The 15,183-nt window shown below is 57.5% G+C and overlaps 2 long non-coding RNA genes across 2 annotated transcripts; one reads left to right on the top strand and one right to left on the bottom strand.

Annotated features, from left to right (window-relative positions):
* Positions 1-2,601: 2,601 nt before the first annotated feature.
* On the bottom strand, positions 2,602-3,795 carry LOC138843805 (uncharacterized). The gene is made up of 3 exons (XR_011378803.2): positions 3,692-3,795; positions 3,482-3,559; positions 2,602-2,738 (listed from the first exon to the last, which is right to left on the bottom strand). It is a non-coding gene; the product is annotated as an uncharacterized LOC138843805 (long non-coding RNA).
* Positions 3,796-9,528: 5,733 nt separating this feature from the next.
* LOC138843804 (uncharacterized) lies at positions 9,529-14,073 on the top strand. Its single transcript, XR_011378802.2, has 2 exons — positions 9,529-9,650; positions 13,220-14,073. It is a non-coding gene; the product is annotated as an uncharacterized LOC138843804 (long non-coding RNA).
* Positions 14,074-15,183: the final 1,110 nt, after the last annotated feature.

Below are 15,183 nucleotides of genomic sequence, written 5' to 3'. Positions count from 1 at the left end.
GTGTGATCAGAGCCATTCTGTTAGACGGTGATAAAATGGGATTTTAACTTGCAGGGCCAAGCCCTGGGTCACCACAGCCACCAAGTCACGGCACTGCTATGTCCTCAGGGGAGGGCTGGGGGGTGCACATCCCCTCAGCCTGTCTGCACTCACACAGATCTCTTTAGGCACTAAGAGATCCCAGTAGCCAAGGTGAACGTTGTCGGTCATTATCATCCTCTTGCGGCCTACCTGACATGGTCTGACGGTAGTGCATGGTCCCTGACTTTCTGTGGAGCTCAGCCCCGAAGCTGCTCACGGTGCCACCTTCCCTCCCAGTGGTCCCCTGAGCACACCCTTCATGTGGCACCTGCACGCCACCTGCAGCTGGGTTAGCCTGGAAGCAACCCAGGAGCACCAGGAGGGCCCACGAGCTCCCTGGGCACAGAGGACCGCAGGGGTGCCTTGCTCGCTGGAGAGCTGCACACAGAGCCCTGCTGGTGCGCCCCGGCCTCTGGAGCACGGCGAGGGCCGCACATTTCCCTCCTGGCTGTCCTTATGGAGAGCGCTGTGTGGAGCTGGAGCATTCTGCCAGGGAGTCCCTGTGTTGCCACGCCCGGCCGGCTGGCACCCCAGGGCCAGAGGGTTGCCACGGTGAACTCTCCTCCACAGGGAGACCTCACCCCCTCGAGCTCAGTGTTCAAAAACAATGCGCGGGTGACTGAAGATCACTCTTCAGTTCGTTTTCTAGAAAGTTGTCATTCCACAGTCGTCCATCGAAATCTTCATTGAAAAGGTAGAAAACCTGTGTACAGTTTTGGTCCCAGATACTCTCTTGCAGGGTGGAATGATTAAGGAGTTAGTTGAGCTTCTTAAGGCATAGAACCAAAAAATTTAAAAGGCCATGGTTTATTTTCAGAAGGCATCCAGTGTGTAAAATGGGATTTAAAGCTCTATTTACAAGACACGAAAGGTCCAGTTGCTGGAGCTCCTGCTACCCACGGAAACCATCGCTAATTTTTACAGTTCTTGAGTGCTGTGTTCTTTTTCTTCAGCCAGAAATTCCTCTGCGCAGAGCCGGGAAGAGAAATGTGGTCCCCGGGATCAGTGCTCTGACCTGAGGAATGAGCTGGCAGCACATCTGCCTCCTCCTGGGCTGGCTTCCACGCCGGGCACAGGTCCTGGGGCGGACGGTGCGGGTAGGGCCCACAGCGCCTCCCACAGGAGGGTGCACAGCAGCTCGCCCCCATGACCTGGAAGGTCACATCCTCTTGATAATGCTCCCTGACAGCCCAGAGTCCCTTAGAACTGATTAGAGAGATAAGTGCAGCTATTTAAAAAGGAGGGTGAAGCAGCCATTGGGAATGTATTTGGTTGCTCAACAGCGTTCCACACCTCCACGGGACACATGTTTTCCACTGGAAAGCAAGGCCTTGTTATAATTCTTTTTTGATTAAAACAAAAATTCATATTTTATTTCCTCTGGGCTTGAATCAGCTCTTCCCTAGCAACCCTTTATCCCAGCTCAATACCTGTCAAACAGAAAACTGGAGTCTCAGAAGCAATACATGAAGTAGCTGGGGTCATGTTGTGATAGGAATTTGTAAATCGTTAACTCTGACAGGGGTGGGGGCAGCGCCAGGAATTCACAGTCAAAATATGTTTGCACAAAGACTGCTGTAAATTGTGAGAAATTGAATTTTGAAAAGGTCATATTTAATAGGCTATTTCAAAAGCACACCTTTAAATAAAGACTGACTAAATGAGAAGGTAGCCCTACTCCCTGATGGGCTCCTTGCTCTGCTGGAGTGGGCTTTCACCCACTCCAAACAGGGAAAGCGCCAGCCCTCAGGGAAAGGGCCGGCCTTGGGCCAGCACAGGGGTCCAGCCTTGGGTTCTCCTCGGCGTTCTCTGGCCGCCAGGGGCCTGCACACATTCATTGGGGAAGCCTACGGACCTCCATTGGCTGAGCGCCACCTGCCGGCCACGGCCAGGGGTCAGTGCGCCTTCACATGTGAGGACCCTGAGGCCGGAGGGGCTTCATAGGGCCCCACCCAGCACAGGGGGTGCTGGCTACAAACACTCCGTCAGCTGAGGCCCAGTCCTGGGTCTTTCCCACCCATCCCTAGGGGAGGCCGGGGGCGGGAGTTACAGGGTGAACCCTCCCTCCTGCCCCTACATCTGCTGCTCCCTGGGAGGCTCCGCAGGCATTCAGGCCTGGCGGGAGGCCAGCAGGGATGGAGCTCATGGTGTTCTTGGACGGAGTTCCCCACTAACACCCAGCATCGGCCCAAGCGTGAGCACTACTTTTGGAGGAAAGGCTCGGTGGCACATGTCCCTTGCAGTGTCCCTGACCCCCAGCCTCACAGTTCTCATCCTTAGATGGCTCTGGCAGAGCAGTATGTCCGCTCCGGGAAGAGGGGCTGTGAGCTTCTCGAAGCTTCCATCACTGCCCACAACGGTTTCCCATCAGAGAAAGCCACCACGATCCGTCATGCAGTCTGGAAATGACACGAGACGTGGAAGCCCTGTCTGTCACCAGGGTCATCTATAACATGGGAAGGCCCTTGTTCCACAATAGATTTCCAGATCTTACCAGTCTGTTAACATTAGAAAGTAAGCTTTTACGTCTCTTGCTTGCTTTTCTGTTTGATCCAAAAGAATCCTATGTGACTGTCACGAATCAGCATCCCCTTGTCCTGGGTGTTCTCTAAGGCAGGTCAGAGTTCAGCAAGGCTCACCCACGGTTGCATAAAGATCTGAAACACAAAAGGAGACCCTGAGAAGCTGGACTCGGTCTGCCCGAGGAGATTGGCGAGTTGGAAGACAGACGCGGACAAGGTCACGACTGTGTTTTGGGATTACGGAAAGTGTAGCTGCCGTGGCTGAGGCAGAGGGAAGAGTGACGGAGGAGAACGCCCAGCCTCAGGGAGGGCATGTGGCTTGCTCCAGATCAAAGAGCTGGCAGCAGAGCCGGGATCTGGGGAAACCAGGCTGCAAGTCCTGCCACCCCACCCCAGGCTCCTCAGCTCCCCGCCCTAGAGCAAACAGTCACCTCCTGTGGCCTCTGCAAAAGAGAGGGGGACACCAGGGCCGGTGCTCACGGATTAGATTCATTCCAGGGACAAGGTCCTCCATGTGGGAGTCTGAGGTGTGGAAGAGCCAACGTGTAAGCTCTCGACAGTCTCTTCGTTTGGAGCACTCCCTCGACCATGCATTCATTTCAGAAAGCAGTTGTGCACCTGCTCTGTTCCCTCCGCTTGGCTTTCCGGATAGGAGTGGTTGACAGCCAGCCAGCCAGTCTCGCATGTCACACTCCTCAGTGGCGCAGGGTGGATGGCGCTGGCACAAGGCTGAAGTTCACGATGAATGCACCTCCAGTTCTGCCAGGGCCGCCACATCCTCCCATCACTCCCTCAGGCGGGAGGATGTGCAGTTACCTTAAGGCAAAGTCACTACACACGCACACACACACACACACACACACGCCGCACCCCTTTACCGTGTACTTTCACCACACATGTCATGTAGTCACCACGCTGTGAGCCATCCATGTGGAAGTGCTGTGATCCCAGGGGGCCTTTGGGAAAAGAAGTTGTAACAGACGTGAATAATTTGCCCTTTAGAGAAGGTTGGAAAAAAAAAAAAAAACAACAAGATCATCTAGTTTTAGTTCTTCCGAAATTTACCACTTAAAGGAGCCAGAACATACCTATTCCTAAAACCAATCGTTTGTTCACTCGCGCAGCATCCATTGACCTCATCCCTGTGCTGGTTAGGGATGGACCTACGGGACAGAACCACTGCGTGACTGCGGGGTAGACTCGTGGAGCTGGGGGAGCTGGGGTCTGTCCCCTGCAGCTGAGAGGGAAGCGAGGAGACTCCAAGTGAGGAGCCTGGGAGGAAGAGCGGGCTCGCACGCTGCCTCCTACCAGAGCCCACAGCTGGGAGAAGCTGGCAGGTGTGTGATGACTTGGCTGGCTGTGACCGTGCTGCAGCTCGCGCCGGAGACCGCGACGTGTCCTCTCCCTGTGCTTCCCCATCGAAGAGGCGCACCAGCTCCCTTCTCAAGGACATCTCAGGAGAGGCCAAACTTCGGCAGCGGCCACACCTGGCTCCACCGCCGCTCGTTGCATCTTGGACCTGCACTGCACGGTTGGCGTTGGAATCAGAGGTAAAGCACGTGATGTGGCCGCCTCCGAGTGGGCACGGGCAGCTCCCTCAGCAGAGTGACTGAGGGGCATCCTGCCGCAGTGTGAGAGCCACAAAGGCGTGTGGCGAGGTATGGTCAGAGAATGCCAGGGCGCACTCTCTGTGCCGATGGCATGTGGATGCAGGGAGGGGGCCGGGAGGGAAGCCTTGAATGCCGAGCTGAGGGCGCGACCCCGTCATGAAGGCAGCCGGCCTCCAAGCAGGAAGGGAGGTGAACACCTAAATGTCTGAGCAAGAAGGCTCCTGAGGCCATCCTGGAGTGGGGGCGGTGAGTGAGGGGCGTGGTGTTGAGGCCTCTGGCTATCCTGGACGGGGTGGGCCTTCGGGAGGGACTGAGCCCTCACCGCCACCTGGAGCCATGTCCTATTCTCCCGAAATGGGCACAGAGAGGGTTGTTTGCCTAGCCCTTCCCGGCCAGCGCATGGTGGCCATCTGGGCCAGCACTGGTCCTTATGACATGTGGTGGCCCCATTACCCCCAAAGGCCAGGTTGACAATGCTTAAAGAAGGTGTTATCAGGACAAAGGATGGTCTGACCTCAGGCTGTCCCCTGAGCCCTGTCCCCAGGAGGCCCAGACCAGGACCCGGCATCGGGGACAGGACAGGCTTTTGTGGTCACAGGACTGTCAGGGGAGAGGGCGAGGCCCTGGCTGCACACTGCTGTTCCTTGTGTGGGCGCAGGCACTGAGCGTGACATTCATGTGGCTGTGACCTGCCCTGCCTGGATGAATGGGACTCTGTGCTGCCCAGGGTGTGGGAGGAAGGAGGTGGGTGCGCCCGCGGCCGCCTGGCGTCTGGCAGCAGCAGGCGTGCCCTTCACCTTGGCCAGGGACCGTTTCCAGGCAGAGCAGCTTTTACTCAGTTGTCAAGTTGCTGTGCCAGGCTGAATCCAGGCAGAGCGTGTGACCTGCGGCTGTGGGGGGCCGGCAGGAGCCGTCACACCTGCGCTGTTAGGGGAGCTCAGAGCCTGGCCCCAGGCAGCACAGCCAGGCTCTGTCCCCAGCGGGGACGCCAGCCCCTTCCCAGGAGGGCCCTGGAAGAGAAGCCCCTCTCTGCGGGATATCCAGCTGCCAGAGGCAAGTCTGTGCCTCTCCGTGTACTGTAAAACTGTGGTGTTCACGGGATTCCCGCTGTGAGAGTCCCCAGGGTGCAGAGAACCCGGCTGCGGCTGCCCGCTGTCCCTTGGGTCACTGAGGCCCAGATCTCCAGGGATCACGTCCCTGGCCCTGAGGGACATCGCTCCTGTGTCCTGAAGTGGGCGGATCAGGGGCTCGGCCCCCTGCTACCTCTAGCTTGGCACAGCGCCACGTGTGCTAGGCCCTTAGGACCGTGCATGGCCCCGCTCCACAGCCCGCTGCCCTTCATCTTTCAAACCCATGCTGGATCCTCCTTGCTTACTCGCTCAGCATCTCGCCCAGAGGAAACTGCCCGCACCAAGGGAGAACGTTCCGTCAGCGAGTGACAGACGGGAGATCACAGAGCGCCACAGGCTTGCCTGCTGACGGGACAGGCTCTCAGAAAGCTCCCTGTCTCTGCCCTGGCTGGCTGATTTCTTTGCTTATTTCCTGTGCCCACATAGCCCTTAACCCCAAAAGCCCCAGCCCACTTGCTCTGCCTCTCTAGAGAATGGCTCTGGCTTCGGAGCGCTTGCTGGCAAGCTGGCGCCCTTCAGCGCACGTCCTTCCCTCTCCACACGCTCCCGCCGGCCCTCTGCATCTCCTCCAGGCTGGACCCAGTGGCCCTCAGCAGCGCCAGAGGCCCAGCTGCCCTAGCCTTGACCACAGGCCCTCAGCACCTCCTTACCAGGCAACCACAACTATAGATCTGCACTGCTCCTTCTCCTCCCGCTTCTTTCCTGCTGTGCCACCTGCACTGCACCGCCCTGTGCCCTATGGGAAAAACCCAACATCTGGCCGCATTACCCTTCCCAGTCTTTCTTCCTCTCAATCTTTCACAGCCTATGAATAGCTAATCTTTTCTTTCTGCTCCAGACCACCAAACTGAAGGTCTGGGAGGGGCCTGGATCTTTTCAATTACAAGCAGTAGAAGCACATCTCAAATTAGGTTAAGCAAAACTCTGTGTGTGTGTGTGTGTGTGTGTGTGTGTGTGTGTGTTCCAGTTTCAGGCATGGCTGGATCCAGAGACTTAAACCACATCATCGGGATTCTGTCTCTCCTGCCATGTGTGTAGTTTAATTCTTGGGCAAGCTGTGTCCACGTGGTGAGAAGGTGGCTATGGACATTCCTTTTTTTTTTTTTTTTTTTTTTTTTTTGACAGGCAGAGTGGACAGTGAGAGAGAGAGACAGAGAGAGAAAGGTCTTCCTTTGCCGTTGGTTCACCCTCCAATGGCCGCCGCTGCAGCCGGCGCACCGCGCTGATCCGATGGCAGGAGCCAGGAGCCAGGTGCTTTTCCTGGTCTCCCATGGGGTACAGGGCCCAAGCACCTGGGCCATCCTCCACTGCACTCCCTGGCCATAGCAGAGAGCTGGCCTGGAAGAGGGGCAACCGGGACAGAATCCGGCGCCCGCACCGGGACTAGAACCCGGTGTGCCGGCGCCGCAAGGTGGAGGATTAGCCTATTGAGCCACGGCGCCGGCCCTGCGGACATTCCTAACCCCACACTTACAGCACGTGATTGGTGGGGAACCGAGCTGCTCTCCCATTCCCCCACAGCGGCCGTCCGTCACATCTCCTGGCTGCACCTCATGTGCATCCCTGGACAGTGTCTCTTCCTAGCCTGGTTCCGTTCCCACCTCACAGGCAGGAAGTGGGGGAGGGTGGCACAGCCATGGTGCCCTACTGGAGGGAGCGCCAGCAGAAGACAGCTGGTCACTCTCTGGGCAAGCATGGCCTCCCACTGACAGGAATGGCCAGGGCTGTGCACCAGGGGCCTCCTGCCCTCTCTCCACGTGGGTGGGACATCAGGACCACACCTCCTCTGCCCCTGACACCAAATCTTCTCTGGGACACAAGGACTCACAGGAGAGGGCTGCAGCTCCTCCCCTCCAGGGTACCCCCACAACCCACCCCTCTGGGTCCCCTACCTCCCCTGAACATGCTCTTTCCAGGGCTATGCAAGGCCCCAGGGTCACCAGACCCAACAGCTGACTTGCTGGTCACCACTCAGCTGCAGGTGACAGACGGCCTCTGGTCCCAGCACTCTCCTCCTCCTCATCTTCCCCCTCACATGGATGACTTTAGGTCCAGAACCTGTGCGCGTGCCATGACTCCCAACCCCATTGCTCCAGACCATCCTGGCTGATCTCCAAGCCTGTGTCCCACTCACCTGTCACGGGCAGTCTGGCAGGCTGTCAGAGGCAAGGGCAGACCGCCAGGGTTCCCCGGCTGTGCTGATGCCACTCCCACCACCCACCCCGAGACCCATGAAGCCCAGCGGGAGTCCTGGCTTCACCTGTCACCTCCAACCAGCCCGCAGGCACCTCTGCTGGGAGACACTCCCCCAGTCTGAGCGCTGCTCCCCTCAGCACCCTGCCCACACTGCACCTGCCTCTGACTCTCTTAACAGGCAGGACTGGCCTTGACGCTCCCTCTCCTGCTCTTCTCCTGTGGCTTTCCTTGACCCAGAATCAAGCCCAAAGCCCCGCGGATGCCACCCCTGCCTTCTGGCCTCCCTGTGGCCCCCACGGCTGCCCAACAAGCCCTTCCTCAGGACTGGCTCCGCCTGCCCTCCACTGTCTCTAGCTCCCTGCCTCCCCCCAGCTCACACATCCTCTCCCGGGCTCGCCCCTCCCCGAGGGGCACACGATTGCCTTGTCTGTTTTCTTCAAGATACACGCCCAGGGCCTGCGGTACAGGAAATGCTCTCTGGAGCCGTGAGTGGCCAAGTACAGCTGCACCTGCATCTTTCCCCCCACACCTGCCAGCTGCAGCCCCGCGGAATTCCAGTGCCAGGTCACTCCCGGGTCACTCCTCTGCTTGGTTCCCTTCGCTACAGTCCTGTCCCCCCTTCAACGCCAACGCCGACTATGCCTGGCCCCCTCGATCCAACGTAGTGATTGATTCCCTGTTGCTCTCCGCACTCGCCCTAAGGCCTGCTCAGGTTTTTGGCAGGAGAAGCACCATTCAAAGGTGGATATCCGCCAAGGGAGGAGTTGGGGAAACTGGTCTGGGAGGCCCGGGGCCTGTGACCTCCACCCCACCCCAAGACCCCACACTTCAGACCGAGCCTCCTGTCCGCGACCCACTTGGCACGGCTGCCGCCATGGCAGGAAGCACGCACGTAGGGCGCCACCGCCCAGCCACCAGGGTCACGTGGGGCTGGCAGAGGGGCCGGCTGGGAAGTCACAAGGCTGCGCCTGGCTTAGAAATTGCCACGCTGAGGCCCAGTGGGTTGGGCCTCTGCCTGCAGAGCCGGTTTGTGTCCCGACTGCTCATCTTCCCATCCAGCTCTCTGCTATGGCCCGGGGAAGGCAGTGGAAGATGGCCCAAGTCCTTGGACCCCTGCACCCACGTGGGAGACCAGGAAGAAGCTCCTGGCTTCCAATCAGCACAGCTCCAGCCACTGCGGCTTTGGGGAGTGAACCAGCGGATGGAAGACCTCTCTCTCTCTCTCTACCTCTCAAATAAATACAATCTAAAAAAAAAAAAACAAAACAAAACAAAACAAAACAAAAAAACAGAAAAACCCTGCCACTTTACTAAGGCCAGGCTTTCTCCTCGTGGAGGCCTGGGGCCCTCGGGCGGGGCGGGTAGGCACCGGGCTCGTCATTACAGGAAGGAAAGCCTGTGGTGACCTGGTTTGGAGGGGATGCAGCCACCTGTCGTGAGGAAGCCGGCCGCGGCCACACTGGCCACGCAGCCTGAAGCAAGGCACCCACCGTGCGTTTCCACGGCCGCAGCAGGGACTTCACCAGAGGGGCTCCGCGCACCACACCTGGTGTCCCCGTGGGAATGGCGTGACTGCACCACGGGGTCTCCGCGGGAGCACCCAGGACCACACCTGGTGTCCCCCGGTGCGGGAACGGCGTCACCTCAGTAAGACACAAGCCTTGGGCGCGCCGGGAGGCGCGGCGCGTGGTGGAGGGGCTTTCTCAGGGCACTCGCCCTGGCTAAGCTGGAGGAGTCCTCGCCTTTAGAGGCGGAAGGGGCCCGAGACATCGCCCAGGACAATGCTGCCATGGCTCCTGCCTCCTGGTGCTAGTAACAGATCCTGGCCGGACAGCAGGTCGCCGCCTGCACAGAACAGGCCTCTGATATTCCTGCCAGACTCGCATTCCTTCTTCCTTTCACGTTTGCGGAATCCACTTTCCCGACCCCGCCTAGCTCGGCAGAGAAGAGACCACGTGGCCCTAGAGGCGGTCTCGGAGCCAAGCCTGGCCAATCAGAGCGTGATTTCCGCGGCCGGCTCCTTGGATTGGTTGATTCGGTTCCCATTCCCCATCCCCTCCCTCCCAGAGTCCGGAAGAGCGAAGCGGCCGGCGGCCCAGCCTCTCCTGCAGGTAGGGGTGGCCTGCGGCGATGAGCGGAAGTCAGCTGCGTGCTTATGGAAACACAGAGGGACTTGGGCTGCCCACAGCGTCTTCTTTTTCCTGCCTGTAACCTGGCCAAAAGACCAAAGACCAGCAAAGCTGTCAGTCAGGCCAGGGAGCTGTGTGCGCAGCCCATCGCGCTGGCCAGGGCCACCCAGGCCGGCCGGGACTGGCTTGCAGGGACAGTTCGTGCGGGTGCACTTGGCGTGTGCGCCGACACACGTCCCCTTTAGGGCAAAGTGAAGGGCCGGGTGCACAGGGGGGCCTGCTCGTCCTACTGCAGACAGGATGAGAGGCTCGGCGGCTGCACTGTTTCCTGCTGGGTCCTTGGTGTTGGGGTCGAGCCGGGGGCCCGCAGGGGTGATCTTGGGCCGAATCTGAGAGCCTGTCGCCCTCCTAGCTGCTGAGCGAGCGGGTGCTGCTTCGGCCGTGGAGCAGAGGCGCAGCCGCAGTCGCACGGCCCACGCTCATCCCAGCGCGTCCGGTTGCCTCGGCTTCCTGGCTTCTGCCCGGCTTCTTTTCTCCGAGCATCTCACAAAATGAGGGTTTGCGGGCTTGGCCCAGGTGCCGTGGGGCCGGGCCTGGGTCGCTGCTGGAGGGAGTGGGAGACACCGGGCCCGGAAGCCCAGACCACCCCGCGGCCTCGCGCCGGGTTCCCTGCCCCGGGACGGCGGGAGGAGATGGGGGTGGATGGAGCCCGAGGACGCTGAGCCCTGCGCCCACTATCCCTGCGAGACGGGACCCAGCGGGACCCGCGCGGCCACTCTGCACCGCCAGCGGGAGCGGCTAGGGGAGCGCCGGTCGCTGCCTTCCGTGCTGGGGCTGGAAGGGGGCTCGAGGAGGACTTGGGCGAGGCCCCTCTAGGATGCGGGAAACCAGCCCGGACCATTGGGTCCGACATACCGCGCTGGGCTCGCTGGAGGGACTGCTTTAAGGTACAATTGTGGCTGGTCACTCCTCTGCTTACCACCCTTCTGTGGCTCCCTATTGCTCCTCAGAAGTGTCTCCAAGGCCGTCCGTGGTTACGCCCCCCTGCCAGCCGCCATCCTACTCCCCGCGGGCGGAACAGCCTGCAGTTCCGTGATGTCCTTCCAAACCCCAAGGGATCCAAACTCCGATTCTCCATCGACTTTTAAGCCACCTCAGCCTGTTTCTGGGGCATGCGGCCCTCTAGTGGCCAAAGCGAGTGACAGCCGTCACTGTACTCGCCTCCAACTTGATGCGTGGATTGCTCGGGTTAGAAGTAAAGCGCTGATTAAATGTGCGACACAGTCGGAGAGGGGTGCATTTTAGTGGCTAGAACGAAATCAACAGGTAGTGTTATAGGTGCAGTCCTTGGGGAAATCCTGCCGTGGCCGGATTTAATAAGGATAAATGTGAAGTCGTGTGTGCCTGAGTCCAAAAACGAAGCTCCCGCTCTGCAAGTAGAAAAGCCAGGGTGCTCAGCCGAGGACTTCTGGTGGCCCTGGTGCCCCCGGGGCCGCGTCACCTCTTGCCTGCACTCTTGCAGTCGCTTCCTGGCTGGGAATGGGGAGTACCTTCCCAGGGCCGCAGGCAGAGAGACGTCAGCAAGAGGGCAGGCCACGAAGAGAGCTGGTGCAGGCTTTCAGATAAGGAAGGGAAGGGAGCACGGTGGGTTAAGTCTGTTTTCTGAAAGCTGGAGAAATGTGTCACCTGGCAACTTGCATGACAAGTCCCCATGGGATGGGGGATGCTATTGCACAAGGCTGGACCGCTGCTTGGGGATGATGCAAATGGAAACACAAAAGGCTTCTTGGGGTCTGATGTTGGAACTGGCTCAAGGACGCTTCTGCCCGCCTCGTTCTGGGGGACTCACGGTCAAGGGTGGAGCGACATAGTCCACCTGTTGGGAGGAAGCAGCAAAGCCATTTGGTAAAGGATGTGAGTGCAGGAAAAGGTGAAAAACTGGGTCATTCATGCCACTGCCCCAGGAGACGAGCAGAGCCATAGAGCGCGAGAATACATCAGAGGTGCAGTGGATGCTAGGAAAGGCATTGGATTTGGAACTAAAGGACAAGACTCGGGCACTGGTCCTACCAATCGCTGGCAGTGCAGCCTGGGGAAGTCACTTGATTGTGAAGTAGGAGTGATAGCCCCTGCTTCATGGTGTGAAGCTTCAGGGAGGAAATGCAAGAAGCGCTGCACGGCCAAGTGCTGACCTGTGCATGGCCACCTTGCGGTTCCGGGAGCGGCGGGAGGCTGTCATGGGACCGCAGGGACACAATGGCTGCTTTCAGGTCTTGGGGGGCATTCACGTGGGAGAGGCCGGGACACAAAGAGGCCTGTGTTCCAGACCAGGGAGGGGTGATGGAAACGAGGGCAGTGCCGGGGGAAGCGGCTGTTCTGAGAACCCGAATGTAGGGAGGAGGGCGTTTGGGTGGTGGTGTCAGAGCTGAGCCAGGCTAACCGGCCACAGTTAAGAGACGCAACTGTGGACATGGGGGTGGCATCTAGCAGCCCTCCTCCCCCAAGGGCAGTCCCCCAAAGACATCGTGTTGCCAGAATTTCTGGGTGACTCCAGTGGTACTTGGTGGCTCAGGACAGTCCTAAACATGGAAAGTGAGCACACTCAAAGTGTGACAGTGACTTCAGTGATGTGCCCAGTGGCTGTGGTGGGCCATGCCATCAGCGGGCCCCAGGGGACTTCGCCTCCAGTGACTACTACTGGGTGTAGCAAGTGAGAAATCAGCCCCTGCACTGTGAAGGGAACACACGGGGCTTGTCCTCCTGCAGCCACCCCCTGCAGAGCCCTGAGCTCCTTTGCAGGGTACTCTGACTGCGTGCTAGAGAGACCCGGACAGCCCCCAGCTGCTTCGGCCACCCAAGCTCAGCACCAGAAGCACAATCGAAGCCCCCAGTGTTCAGCTGAGCCCTGCTCACGGCTGCCCCACAGGTGCTTGTGGCCATGAGTGACCCCAGCCAGCGCCAGACAGCAGAACTGCCCCAGTGAGCAAGGCCCACATTTCTGCCCTGCAGCATCATGCAAAACATAACAAAAAGTTGTCTTAGGCCACTAAGTTTTGGGGGTGGAGGAGCAGTTTGCTGTGCAACCACAGAGTTGAAATAATGCCCTCTTTTGCCTCTGTGGAACTTTGGGGTTTTTTGTAAAATAAGACACTTCTTTCCACTGATGTCCCATCAGCGTTTGGGTTCATTTTCACTAAAGTGTGTCCAGCTCAGAAGCAGTGTCCATTCATAAGGCCGCTCAGCATCAGAATGAATGGGAATGGCAAAATTCTCGGCCAGCAGAAATACTTGTATTTGAGAGTGGACTTATTTGCATTTTTAATGCCAGTCTTTTCTCCTTCCCAAAGTTTTCAAAAATACTTACTGCCCAATCATACTTGATTAAAAAAAAAAAAAAACTAAACCAGCACAACTTCCGGGATCCACTAAGTACAGCCACGGTGTCCTCATAATGGCAGCAGCACTGGACAGCTGTGGGAAGTGGGGTGAGAAGCGCCTGTTTGCTGAGGCCTGTTCTTTCCAACACACCTCTCTTTCGTTCATCTTCACAGATTTCTGATGGGTGTCTGGGTCACCAAGGAGACCACAAGTTCACAAGGCCAGGGTTTGCTCTGGTTTTGTTGATGCTGTGTCCATACGCATCTCATAGTGCTTGGCTTACTGTAAGCCGAGCACTCAAAAGTACTGGTTACTGAGTTGGCCACAGGGCTGGGCCCTTGTTTTGTTTCTTGACCCCGGGAATGGACACCATCAGATTGGGCCCGGGACAACATTCAAGCTGTCGAAGCTCCCTGCACTCCCCACTTGTCGAGAAGAGCCAGCTGTTGTTCCAGAGGCTCCACAGAAAGGACCTACTGGGCCACTCCCGGCTCGGGCACACCTTGGAGTGTCTCTGGGTGTGGGTTGGCACTGGGGGGACTCACATGGCTGCTTGGTGTTCACCTTGGTCTGCATCCTATTTTCCTCTTATAAAAAATCTATTTTCATTTATTTGAAAGAGCAAGTGAGCCAGCTTCCATCCAGTGGAATGCCTGCAACATCCAGGACTGGGCCAGGCCAAGACAGGAGCGAGGAACTCCCTCTGGGTCTCCCACGTGGGTGGCAGGGGCCAAAGCACCTGAGCCATCACCTGCTGCCTCCCAAGGTGCACACTGGCAAGTTGGAGAGGAAGTGGAGACAGGATTCGAACCCTGGCACTCTGAAATGCAGTCATCCCGAACAGCAACTCACCCGCTTTGCCACAATGCCTGGACCCTAATTTCTGAGCAAGGACAAATATGCCAAGAAAATCCTGACTCATGTCCATCTGGAGAAACTTCCCCCAACACATATGTGCTACCGCCTTCCACTAAATAAATTACCCTGCCTTCCAGACAAATCTTTAAAATTCCAAATTGAAAACTTACTACCTGTTGAACTCACTAGTCTTTTGCTAACCATCATACAGGAAATACACGTTTGACAGTATCACTCTAAAGCAGATGTAGACAATATTTTCTCACTTTCCCATTTTATGTAATCATTGCATATCTTTAAAAAGTCCACAAATTTAGCTGGAGCCACGGCTCAATAGGCTAATCCTCCGCCTGCAGCGCTGGCACTCCGGGTTCTAGTCCCTGTCGTGGCGCCAAATTCTGTCCCGGTTGCTCCTCTTCCAGTCCAGCTCTCTGCTGTGGCCCCGGGAAGGCAGTGGAGGATGGCCCAAGTCCTTGGGCCCTGCACCCCATGGGAGACCAGGAGAAGCTCCTGGCTTCGGATCAGCACCAGGCCGCAGCGGCCACTGGGGGGGTGAACCAACGGAAAAGGAAGACCTTTCTCTCTCTCTCTCTCACTGTCCACTCTGCCTGTCAAAAAAAAAAAAAAAAAAAAAGCCACAAATTTGCTGTATATTGAAACTAAACTTGAATATATCATAAAATTTTTTTAATGATTTATTTATTTATTTTCAAAGTCAGAGTTAGAGAGAGAGAGAGAGATCTTCCATCTGCTGGTTTACTTCCCAGAAGGCTGCAACATCCAGGACATGAAGGAACTTCTTCCGGGTCTCCCATGTGGGTGCAGGGGCCCAAGGACTTGGGCCATTTTCTGCTGCTTTCCCAGGTGCATTAGCAGGGAACTGGATGGGAAGTGGAGCAGCCAACACTCAAACCGACACCCATATGGGATGTTAGTGTTGCAGGTGGCAGCTTAACCCTCTATGCCACAATATCAGCTCCTTAAAAACACTGTTTGCTACAGTGGAATTTGCCATGCTCAAATTCCAGTACCTGACCACAAGAAACCTTGGGGCAGGGGAGGAGTGGCACGATGATACTGTGAGGTAGCCCTTGGCTCTCACAGTTTTTAGTAGTTAAATACCCACTTGATGATTTCTATGCAGTGGCTTCCACTGTGGGGCTAATTTTGGCTTTCATGGAGGGGGCTTTCATACCACTGGCACTGAGTGGGCAGAGGCCAGGGCTGTGGCTGATGTCCTACAATGCACATCAGAACCTTAAAACCAAAAAGAACCAAA

The sequence above is a fragment of the Oryctolagus cuniculus genome, chromosome 9 (genome assembly GCF_051225735.1).
Source record: "Oryctolagus cuniculus isolate XC-2025 breed Fujian yellow rabbit chromosome 9, ASM5122573v1, whole genome shotgun sequence".
NCBI classification, from domain to species: domain Eukaryota; kingdom Metazoa; phylum Chordata; class Mammalia; order Lagomorpha; family Leporidae; genus Oryctolagus; species Oryctolagus cuniculus.
This window is presented reverse-complemented; position numbering and strand designations above follow the sequence as displayed.